The following is a 10,913-nucleotide window of genomic DNA, read 5'->3' as shown; positions in this document are numbered from 1 at the left end:
TATATTGTGCAATTTTCCAAAATCACATTCGTTTCTCATACAGCATCTACGATGATACGATAATACTTTATTGGTCAGATCAAGTCTGACATTTCTGTATGTGTATTCACTCTGTCCTAAACTTGTTGGAGCTCCTGCCACCCCTCCCTGTGAGCCCACTGTGCTCGGATTGGTCAGCTCGCCCACTCAGTTCTGATGAGTTCACCACCGTTACAGCTGAACATCAGTGTGTATGTGTTACAATGGCGTTAGCAACCAGAAAATGACACCAGTAATGACAAACAGATGAGAATGCTGCGTGGGGTCTGGGTGCCGCGTTAGCGGGACGTTGCGAGGCTCGCTGCTGGAGCGGACAGTGTGAGCTGGCTTACTGGTGTGGTTTCCTGGTTGCTGCGTGGGGTCTGCGAGACAGCGAGACACAGCGAAACCCAGCCCGAGCACACACACACACACACACACACACACACACACACACACACACACACACACACACACACACACACACACACACACACACACACACACACACACACACACACCCGCAGCCTGGCTGGGAGTTTGTATGTTATTTTATACACCGACTCACAGCCTTGCCGCGTCCCGCCGTCTCAGGGAAGAGAAATCGGCGGAGTTGCAGCTGAGAAAAGAGTGTGTGTGTGTGTGTGTGTGTGTGTCCCGTGCGCGTGCGCATGGACCAATCCACGGTTTTAACCTAACGGCTCCGCGAACGTAACGGCTCCACGGATTGGTCCATTTGGACCAATGGGTAACATTATTAACCATTTGGGTATGGCCACGTCACTGTACCCAGGAAGAAAACAATGGAAAAATAGAAATCTCCAACGAGGCGTTCTAGGCAGCATAGACAGGTATTTTCTGTGTTAGAGTGTTACTCGCTACAGGGTGTACTTAGGGTTTGTGACTTTGCAGACTGTTTACATGCATAAAAACCTTCATAACACACAAGGGGACGGATAATAACCGGAAAAGCATGACATGGGACCTTTAAGATCGTTTCAACTTGTATTTGAATTTTGCGCGCTTGCATATTTTAACAACGCTTTTCCTTTTAGCCACACTGAATTGAACTAGAAGTCATGGCTGTTTCAATTACCGGTCTGATATCGTTTTACAAAGATGACAAAAAGAGTGTAGATAGAGGAGAGAACCACTACAAGTCAGGACACGTACAGCAGTGCAGCCTAGATAAAGGTGTGCTTACCGGTGTTGTCTCGGCTGGCATGAGGGACAAGGTTTATCAAGTGTCTGTGAGTAGTGATAGCAAGAGAGGGAAGAGTACCATTAACCTAGAGTTCATTTATTCATAGGCCTATTAGTCACATGAAATCTTTATTACAAATATTACACACCAGAAAACACTTAGGCCGAACAGAAATATACATGAAATAAACATACAGGATAAACAATTAAAGGGATAATTGGGAAGGCAATAAAATGTAAATATATTTTAAATAATAAAACAAACTCACCACCACACAGGTATCTGCCTCTACAGGAGAAGAGGTCCTTCTCTCCACAAAATGTCAATGCCCACGTGGAGAATGGAAATGCAGTCATGCGGCTGCATTAGCCATCTTTGCCATCCACAATTTCAGCTGCACTGACACGGTGACACCACCTGTCAGTGGAAGAAGCCATAGGCAGCTGACAGTACACATTCAGTGGAGGAGTCGTTTCCTCCAACCAATAAGTAATTTAACCCGCTGACAAGAGGGCCCACCTCCGAAGATCGTGACTGGCTGAGGGGCAGACTCAGGCGCAGGTTCTCAGGACTGTATTGGCTTCTCTCCCCCGAGCCAGAAGAGGAACACCACACCTTGGAAGCACTTACTGTTCCTGAAATTCTCTGAAGGTTTTAGGACTCGTTCCTGCACCACTCTATATTTCCTGTGCTGAAAAGTTAAAATGCCCAAGCCTTATACGTAACCTAGCGTAAAAATGCATCGACATTACTGAAGCTCTTTACACAAACGTAAAGGAGACAAACGTAACCACCTACGCTACAAGCTTGATTGTCACAAACGTTATATGCAACTAACTAACTATTTACTGCACTCTATCTTTGAACAATTTAAATGCTGCAGTGATACATGCATATACTGTATGTGGTTTCTTCTTCAGCCCTCTCGACCTTTTAAACAAACTAGGTCGTTTAAAAAATGAATCCTTAATTTACCTACATTTAAGAAGCATGCAATTACCTGAATCCAGAAAATCCAGGGGCCGCATAGACAGCATTTATTGCTACTCTGTTGAACTAGACTTGTCAGTTTATAGTGGGACTAGTTTATCTCCTGATGTAGGCTACTGCCTGACCATGTTATTATAGCCAAATGTCTTTATTTTTATTGTTTAGATTGTTTTAATAAAAGACCTACATGACATAAGGCAACATGCATTGTACAATCCAAAGCCATAAATCCTAAAGCAGTTACTGAGCTGCTCTTAAAAGTCTGATTTTAAATTAGCTTTATTGGCATGACATGTTATGGCATTTGTTACAGTGTATAATATGATAACACGGGTCTGCGGCTCTGAAGCCAAATGTTTGGTCAGTTAATGCACATAAAAACTGTCACCCTATGATTTACTGCATATGATGCTCACCGATCAAATGGCACCCTCTCCTGGTAAAGAGAGTAGACCATCCTCCATCATTTTATACAGAAGCTGGATAAAATGTGATTCAAGGTCATGCTGGGTTTTGCCGCATTACTTAATTTTTTCAGTTCATTGCATTAAGCTCCCCTTTAAATGCCCTTGCTCTATTTTATGATATGTTAACGCTTCTCCTCAATGCAAGCTTGACATCTCAATTTAACGGGTCAATGCTCATGACAAAATACTTTAATCTTGCTTTAATCAGGTGTCACACTCACAGCAATACCCAGAACTGTGAGTTGTTGGAGAGCTGGTCAGTGGAGCCGCTGGAGGTTAAAGGAATACTTGACCCTTCAATTCAATTACTGGCCCTGTGTTACCTTGAATTTGTGATGAAGGCAGTTTTTCGGGCATGCATCCACAATGAGTGAAGAATTAAAAAACAAAGAAAAGTCTAGATGAATCAAGTCGGGTATAGCCTGCAGGCACAATTTTTCCGTCTACTGATCATGCAAAAAGAATAGTAAGGTTATAGATGCATGACAATTGGACCATACAGCACGATTTCACTGAGTGTGTAAACTGACCTAATTTAGTTTTACTGTTGGTAATTGCAGCCCCTATTTAGTGCAATTTATCAAAAATGTTAACAATTTCTTCTTTATTCAAAGTGAAGATATGCTTAAAGATTCAAAGGTAACATGGGGTGAGTATTTGATATACAATGGTCTTTTTGGGGGGTTTAGTATTTCTATAACTCTGTTACATTCACACTTAGTTTCAGGATAGGGAGTGGGTTTGAACCTTAAAAACCTTATTGTGTGACTACCGGATGATTTTAAGGGAAGTCAGCATTACCCAAAAATAACTGTAAGGCCTGTCACATGTTTTTTCTTTACATTATCTCCAAGGATTTAACAGGACATATTGTAATTAAAGGTGGCATATGGTGATTAAATGGCAACTTAAGTAGCTCAAAAATGATGTAAAATATGTTGTCTGCAGTGGTGAGCCGTTTGCATTGGTGTACTTAGGAGTCTGGTAATCTTCTTAGCGTCACTAAGTACCCAGCTAGAAATCAGCCACTGTCCAGATTGTCTCTTCCTGCCTCCGATAAACGACTCGGACAACAACAAAGCCGGGCTCCAGGAAATATGTGGCATGGCCGCTTCACTAGCATAAAATATGCACCTCCCCTCCTTTGGGAAGTGTGTTGACGGAGCCGTGGATGAAGTTTTGTTGGATCTCCTGAAGTCGAAGATGTTTGGCAGCGGCACCAAAAGATGGTTTCTGAAGAAGCAGAAGAGGCAGTACCAGAGGCCTGGCAGGAGGCCATGCACCAGGAAGAAGAAGAAGAGATGGGTAGCTAAGATTCTCAAGAAGCATCGACAAAAGATCCTGAGCGAGCTAGATGTCAGCACAGTACTTCCCCACCTGGTGTATGACAAGGTGTTCTCACTTGGGGAATACAAGGAAATACTGGGACACGAGTCCAGGAGGAAACGGACGGAGATATTTTTGGACCATCTGTCTTCAAAGGGGCCTTCTGCATTCTGCTCATTCTGCTCTGTTCTGGAGGAAGTGTGTCCCCACCTGCTAACCTCCTTCCTGCTAGATGAAAAAGGTACATGCATTGATAATCAACTAATGGCCAACACAAACAAAATAAGGCTCATAGAGGGAGGGCTGTGTGTGTTGTTGTGCTGTGGTTTTCTCTGGAAAAACCTTTCAGTGTGCATCCGAATAACACACATTTACAGCTTATCAATTTCCAGCCAGCCTTCCTCTTATTTTTACCAGTATTTTCACTTATCTTTTGCTGCATTTAATATTATGTGAGAAATTGATTAAATAAAAACAATATTAAGGTAACAAAACGACTTTGCCGTAAATCCGCGCCACAGACTAAGAGCCAGCAAAAATAGCTTCTTAAATCTATGGCTGAGGGGATTACTGAGCCGCCAGCGTTCCTAACCAGCCGCTGACAACATGGCCTCAACGTGGCTGTAGTGCGCAGACCTGTCTGTGCTGCACTATTCAAAATCAATATGCTTCACTTACATTTACATAAAAACTGAGTGCTCTACAGAAAATCCCTCTCAGTGTTATCTGTGGCTAATATTCTACTGACAAACCTGTGAATCCTTTTACTTACTCAAGCAGTCTCAGGGGAAGAAGTGTAAATTAGAATGGCAATTTAAAGTGATTAATATATGAATCTGTCTGTACAGAGGGGGACCCAGGACAGGGTAGGAATGGGGGCCTCCCTGTGCCCCCTAACGGTTCAGCGGAGCCACCTCTGTTCTCCCCTCCCATGTACATCAACGCTGTGTTCAAACCCAGGTGAGAGACATTTTACATTTCACTGAATAAAAGCTCACATGCTTTAATGTGTTCTTGATCCCCTAATGTTTTTTACGAGTTGTTGAAATCAGCCCTGTGATACTAAGTGTTGTTTTTCTTATGAATTGAGCTATCTATGTTTCCCCTGCAGTCCTCCAATTAAAGGAATGACTTTAATAAACGATAAGAAAGGCTGCATGAAACCATGCGTGGCTTGAGGGTCACTGAATGCTTTAATTAAGGAGTATGATTGCTTTGGCCTTTGCAGTCCCCCTTCTCAGCCCATCTGAGCTCCTATGGACGATTTTGACTGAATGTATATCTTAATGCTTTGAATGGCTAATGTGTGCAGTGTGGTCAATCATTTGTGTTCTGTTGCTTTATGATGCTGTCACAAGCTGCATGTCCTGAATGATGGAGGGTTTGTCGTATCAATGCATCAATGCTTTGCTGCATGATTTCTGCACGTCTTGTGCATGCTAATGCTGTTGATATTGCTGTCAAACTGTTTCTTGCTTTTCTTACTTTTCTTAACCTTACGTCATTGGTTTTGCAAGTTTGCCAGTTAGCTGCTCACACATTTACAGAAATGTTGATCTTGTGTGTTGTCATTATTAATGCATAAAGAAATTAAGAGATGAAAAGATGTGTTGGAAGAAACGGTATGAACTATTCATGCCAATAAGCACTGAGAGGATTCAAACTGCTTGAGGTGTCCTAATACCTTATGTGGTTTATCCTTAAATGTTTCAGGCCATCTGCAATTTGACAAATTTGGCAGAACTCGACTCAATTGCAGCATTTTATTCTTGTCTAAAAATGGTGATACTTAACTGCATATATAAATGAACAGACAGAAAAGAGGATCATCAAATGACATCTGCTGAGCTATTCCTTTGTATATGAGAGTGACTGGTACTGTGGTGCAGAGTCCTGCGAGGCTGCTTTTGTCACTGTGTGTCAGCTCCTGAGATTGTATCTTGACTGAGTGTTGGTGTCGTTCTGATGTGTGTGTGTGGACCCCTGGAGAGTACCCTTGGCCGAGCAAATAGCAGGGGGAGGGGAGAGAGAGGGAATGGTTGACCGTGTGTATATATGTGTGTGTGAGTTTGTGTGAGTGTGTGTGTGTGTGTGTGTGTGTTTGTGTGAGTGTGTGTGTGTGTGTGTGCGTGTATGCGTGTGTGCGTGTGTGTGTGTGTGCGTGTGTGTGTGTGTGTGTTTTTGTTTGTGTGTGTGTGTGTGTGTGTGTGTGTGTGTGTGTGTGTGTGTGCATGTGTGTGTGTTTGTGTGTGTGTGTGTGTGTGTTTGTGTGTGTGTGTGTGTGTGTGTGTGTGTGTGTGTGTGTGTGTGTGTGTGTGTGTGTGTGTGCATGTGTGTGTGTGCATGTTTGTGTGTGTGTGTGTGTGTGTGTGTGTGTGTGTGTGTGTGTGTGTGTGTGTGTGTGTGCATGTGTGTGTGTGTGTGAGAGGTAAAGTGCTTGCTTGGATGTGATGCCTGAAGTGACGGGACAGAGAAGCTGATATGCTCCCTAGACCGTTAAGAAGGCCTCTTTAATATATGACAGCGAAGTCAGCATAGAGACAGCTATCCCAGTGGTCTGGCCCTGGGCACTAACACACACAGAAACAGGCTGACAGAAACAGACCAACACACACAACAAAGCATAGCAGCACACACAGCCAGAATAGTCACAGTGCCTCAACACGAGATGCAGAACGCTAACATGGCAATGTAAGTCCTCTTAAAATTGAATGTCAGAGTTATTTTATCTAAACGTATGCTAAGACTTTTAAATATACCGCTGTATGCTAACATCTGTTGGTGTTAGGAAAGGTCAAACTTACGGATAATGTTTTGTTTGTTTTGTATGTATTAATGCAGCCTGTATGTTTCATCTTCTTACAGTCAGATGCAGTTTCTGGCAAGGTTGGCAGCATGCATATTTAGACAAAAAACGACATAATCTTTTGTTTATTCACTCTTAGAAGAAGTAGGACAGAAACTGCCTCAAGTCGTGGACGCTTAGCTTCCAATTTTTGTGCCAGCATGTGTCCCCCTGTGACAGAGTGAAGCATGTCTGCAGCCGTGTTTGTTATAAATGAGAACCTGGGAATATCTTCCCCCTGATGAACTGTATCTCCCCTTGAAGCCGTGTGTTTTTGTTTTTTTACCTTTCTGATCCGCACACTTTCTCTGATCCACAGCAGAAGAGCCGATTGATTGTCAGCTCTGTGGGTTCAAAGAGACACTGTGTTTATTAGTTTGGCTTTTGTTGTCCGCCTCTGGTCAGTATCCTGCTGACTGAGAGCAAACATGCAGCATTTAATCACATCTCACAGGGCTTCTGTTTTAAAGGGCACAAAGGACCTGTGTATCGCTGTAAAGGAGCAGCGCCGGAACTGATGTGAAGCTGCAAGAATCAGTTTTAAGGGACAAAGACTGCAATAATGTTACCATGGAACTTTAAAAAATCAGCATATAAAACATCAAACGCGGTCTCAGTCTGACCTCTGGAATTAAAATGCTGATTTCAGTGCATAAAATGCATGATAACGCAGGAATATTGATTGGATTGCTGGCAATGTCTTAGCTGCAGGGGTATATCCCTGCAGAGAGCGTGTGAGTGTGATTCTCCAGGATGTGTTGGCCATGTGTTCGGATCTGTGGCCTTATATGTATATGTGAGGCTACAGCTATGATGTAAGTCACCGTGCCTTCATCCATAAGTGGAGAAAATGAGATGCTGGCAGGTTGAGGAGGAGGAGGAGGAGGAGGAGAGAAGAGATTAGCTGGAGCTGTGAGGTTATGCTTCTCTGTGCTGATGACTCACCTCACAGCACATAGAGAGAAAGCACTGCGACAGCACCGAGGTGTGACTGTGTGTGTGCGTGCGTGCATGTTTCATTACTCTTGTTCTTCTTGGTGCAGTGCATTCATGTGAAGAGGACTTTCTCTGTGAACTTCTCTTTGTTTGGTGCAAAAGTAATAAATCACCGTGTTACAGCGGTAGTGGTACTTAGGGCTTTCGTCCAGGTTTGTCTCCTCTGGGAGCAGCCAAGCTTGGAGTCCTACAAACCAGCTTTGATTTTGCTGTGCAGAATAAAGTGGACAAGAGAGTGTAAGGACACAGGAAAGAAGGGCAGCCCTGTCTGTCCTATTTACTCGCTGCAAAAAAAGGACTTTGGTGTGTTATTAGCCCCCATGGATGCTCGGTGTGGACGTGCTTGTGTGAGTCGGTGTGTGCGAGTGTGCGGTGTGCAATAGAAGATGTCAGCAGTGGTTTCTCATGTGAGAAGGGTAATGATGGGGCAGGCTGCTCCGAGCCATTATGCTGGAGATGCAGAGGGGGGGATGCCAATGTGAAATCAAAGTGCTGCAGTGGAGTGTGCATGGTGTGCAGCGGGCTTCAGACTGCAGCACAAACACTGACCCACTGCTGTCTCAACGCTTCCCCACTGACACACTACTACTGGTTCCCACTCTCCCATTCTCCTGTAATGTGTGTGTGAAAGACAGAGAGTAGGCTTGGTGTGTTTCTGTAATCGTGAGAGTGTGTGTCCATTGCAGTTTCTCCATCCACTAATGACTGCTGTGTCTTACATGCCTGATAATGACGATGCTTGGCGTCTGATTTATCAGCAGAGATTTCTGAATGGCGTCCTAGTCAATGGGAGGTGACAGAGTGCACTGCTGGTAGGTTTCCTGCTGCTCTGATGATTCCATTAGTGGTGTTATTAGTTGAGTGTTGACTGATTTAAGAGGCTACGAACAGGAAGCGTGCCAGCGTGCAGCAAAGACTCGATGGTGACGTTTCCTGTGTGTTAAAACTGAATTATCAATCCATCCATATCTTCAGGGCGGCACCATTATACAATCTAAACTACTTCCTCCTAGAGACAACTTGTATGTCATTACTCACACTCCAAGTACAACATCTAAATAAATGCAGGTTTTACTGTGATCCAAAACTGATATTGATTGTGGCTTAAATTCTACTTGTTGTTATTAACTATTATTGCCAGAAAACTGAGGTCATTCTGTGTGGACTTTTCTTGCATATTGAGTTTGCTGTTTACATATATTTTCTGTAAATTAAGTGGCTTTAATCGCTGCAGAGAATTAACACTGGTGAACACAGTGCACCATTAAGAATGTTATTGGCCAGATTAGTATAACCAGAAATATATTGATATATCAACGTTGTGTTTTTAACTTTTTACTGCTTCCCCCAAGTGGCAGAGGGAAATCCACTGTTAAAAAAACCTGCTTATTAATTTATCTGTGTAAACTCAATTTAACTATCTGAAGTCTCACAGGATAATCTCTATTTCCAGTTCATTAGTACCAAATTGCACAGTTTTATTTAAGTATTTATTAAACGAAAGTGATACCATTTGATAAACAAACCTCTCTCGCTAAATTCCCCCCAAGAAGAAATGTTTCCCAAATGCCACAGACTTGCTTATAACACATAACATGATATTTTTCCTTGACTATACTAATCCCTTAAAGCATATTCTGTTTCAAACCCTGACTTGTGTAGACTCCACTCACCAGCATATACTGCATGGGAGAATTTGTTGGCATGTGAGCGCTGGATGAATGTAGGTTCCTTTAATGCCCTAAAGGGTTTCTGCGTCCAGTTACCCAGAAGTAACTAACTGGCAACCACAAAAAGAGCTGTTTTAAATCTCCAAGGATTATATAAGGCTTTGTTGTAAATGTGATTTCATAAAATAACTAAAGCCATATAAATGTGGGTATTTGTTTTAAAAATATTGACTTTAAAAATTGATTTCATGTTACACACTACAGCATATTTAAGCATGCAGTACTCTATGTTTACCCAACACTTGCCAAAGGGAGGTTTACACTGTCTGTACTGCAGGTTAGCATAACGAGGATACTGTCATCCATAAAGCACTAAAGTGTGATGGGTGCATACATTTTCATCAATAAAGGCCACAGGGGGATTCACTCCCCTGACACTGATGATGTCAAAGCCATGCTCAGTCAGTTCAGTAGGTATTGTGGAAATCTTCTGTAGGACACTAGTTCATTCTCAGCATATCCTTCAGTCAGATTTTTCCTAATTAATGCACCGGATAATCCCCTTATCACATAATGCGTATAGTAGCTATTGTAGTATTGTATTATGGCAGATAGATATAAGATCCTCAGTTTCACTTTATCTTGCCTCACCACGACCTCGAGTGCTGTTCAGCATCTTTGTGTAAGTCCGAGAGTGAGAAGTGCACCTCTGCTCGCAGGTGTGCACTTCTGTACTCCTCAAAGACTTCAAAGTCTAGACTAATCGACTTACTCAGAAGCTTAGAAAGGCACCAGTGTGTCAGTCTATTGACTGGAAAACAACCCACGCCAGCCTCTGTTTGCTAATGACAGGTGGTGTGGGCACAGTCCACTGAGACAGGCTGTACTGCACCGCTATGAATTTAACAAATACCAAGTCACTGTTTAATGTGAAGCAGGACTGAGAGGCATATTTAATGTGTCAAACATCATAAATATGTCACTTTAATAATATATTACTCATAGACAAGATAAACATATTCATTATGATTTAGGCAGAAATAAAACAAGCCTCGATTTATAACTTAGATCCACAACATCAAGAGTTCCCAAAATGGTCATAGCTCAAGTAGACAGGAAGTGAGGAACCATAGAGAGCAGTTACTATCTTTCAGGTGTGAATTAGTGCAAAAGCGGGAATAAAAAGTAGCAAAATGTATACAGTACATGACTGCAGGTAGAGCTTAAAACACCTGGGGGTTATAATCCAATAAGGGAATTATTTTAAATCCAGAATGAGTTTAATAAATCCATTAAAAGTAATTTGTTAAAATTATTACAAGAGGTGTTTTAATTAGAAAAATTAAAATAAAATAAAAAGAAGGTAGAATAAGTTGAATAAAATGTCCAATAGTTGG

The sequence above is a fragment of the Notothenia rossii genome (genome assembly GCF_949606895.1).
Source record: "Notothenia rossii genome assembly, chromosome: 5".
In the NCBI taxonomy this organism is placed as follows: Eukaryota; Metazoa; Chordata; class Actinopteri; order Perciformes; family Nototheniidae; genus Notothenia; species Notothenia rossii.
The sequence above is the reverse complement of the archived record's forward strand: the minus strand, read 5'-3'. Positions refer to the sequence as shown.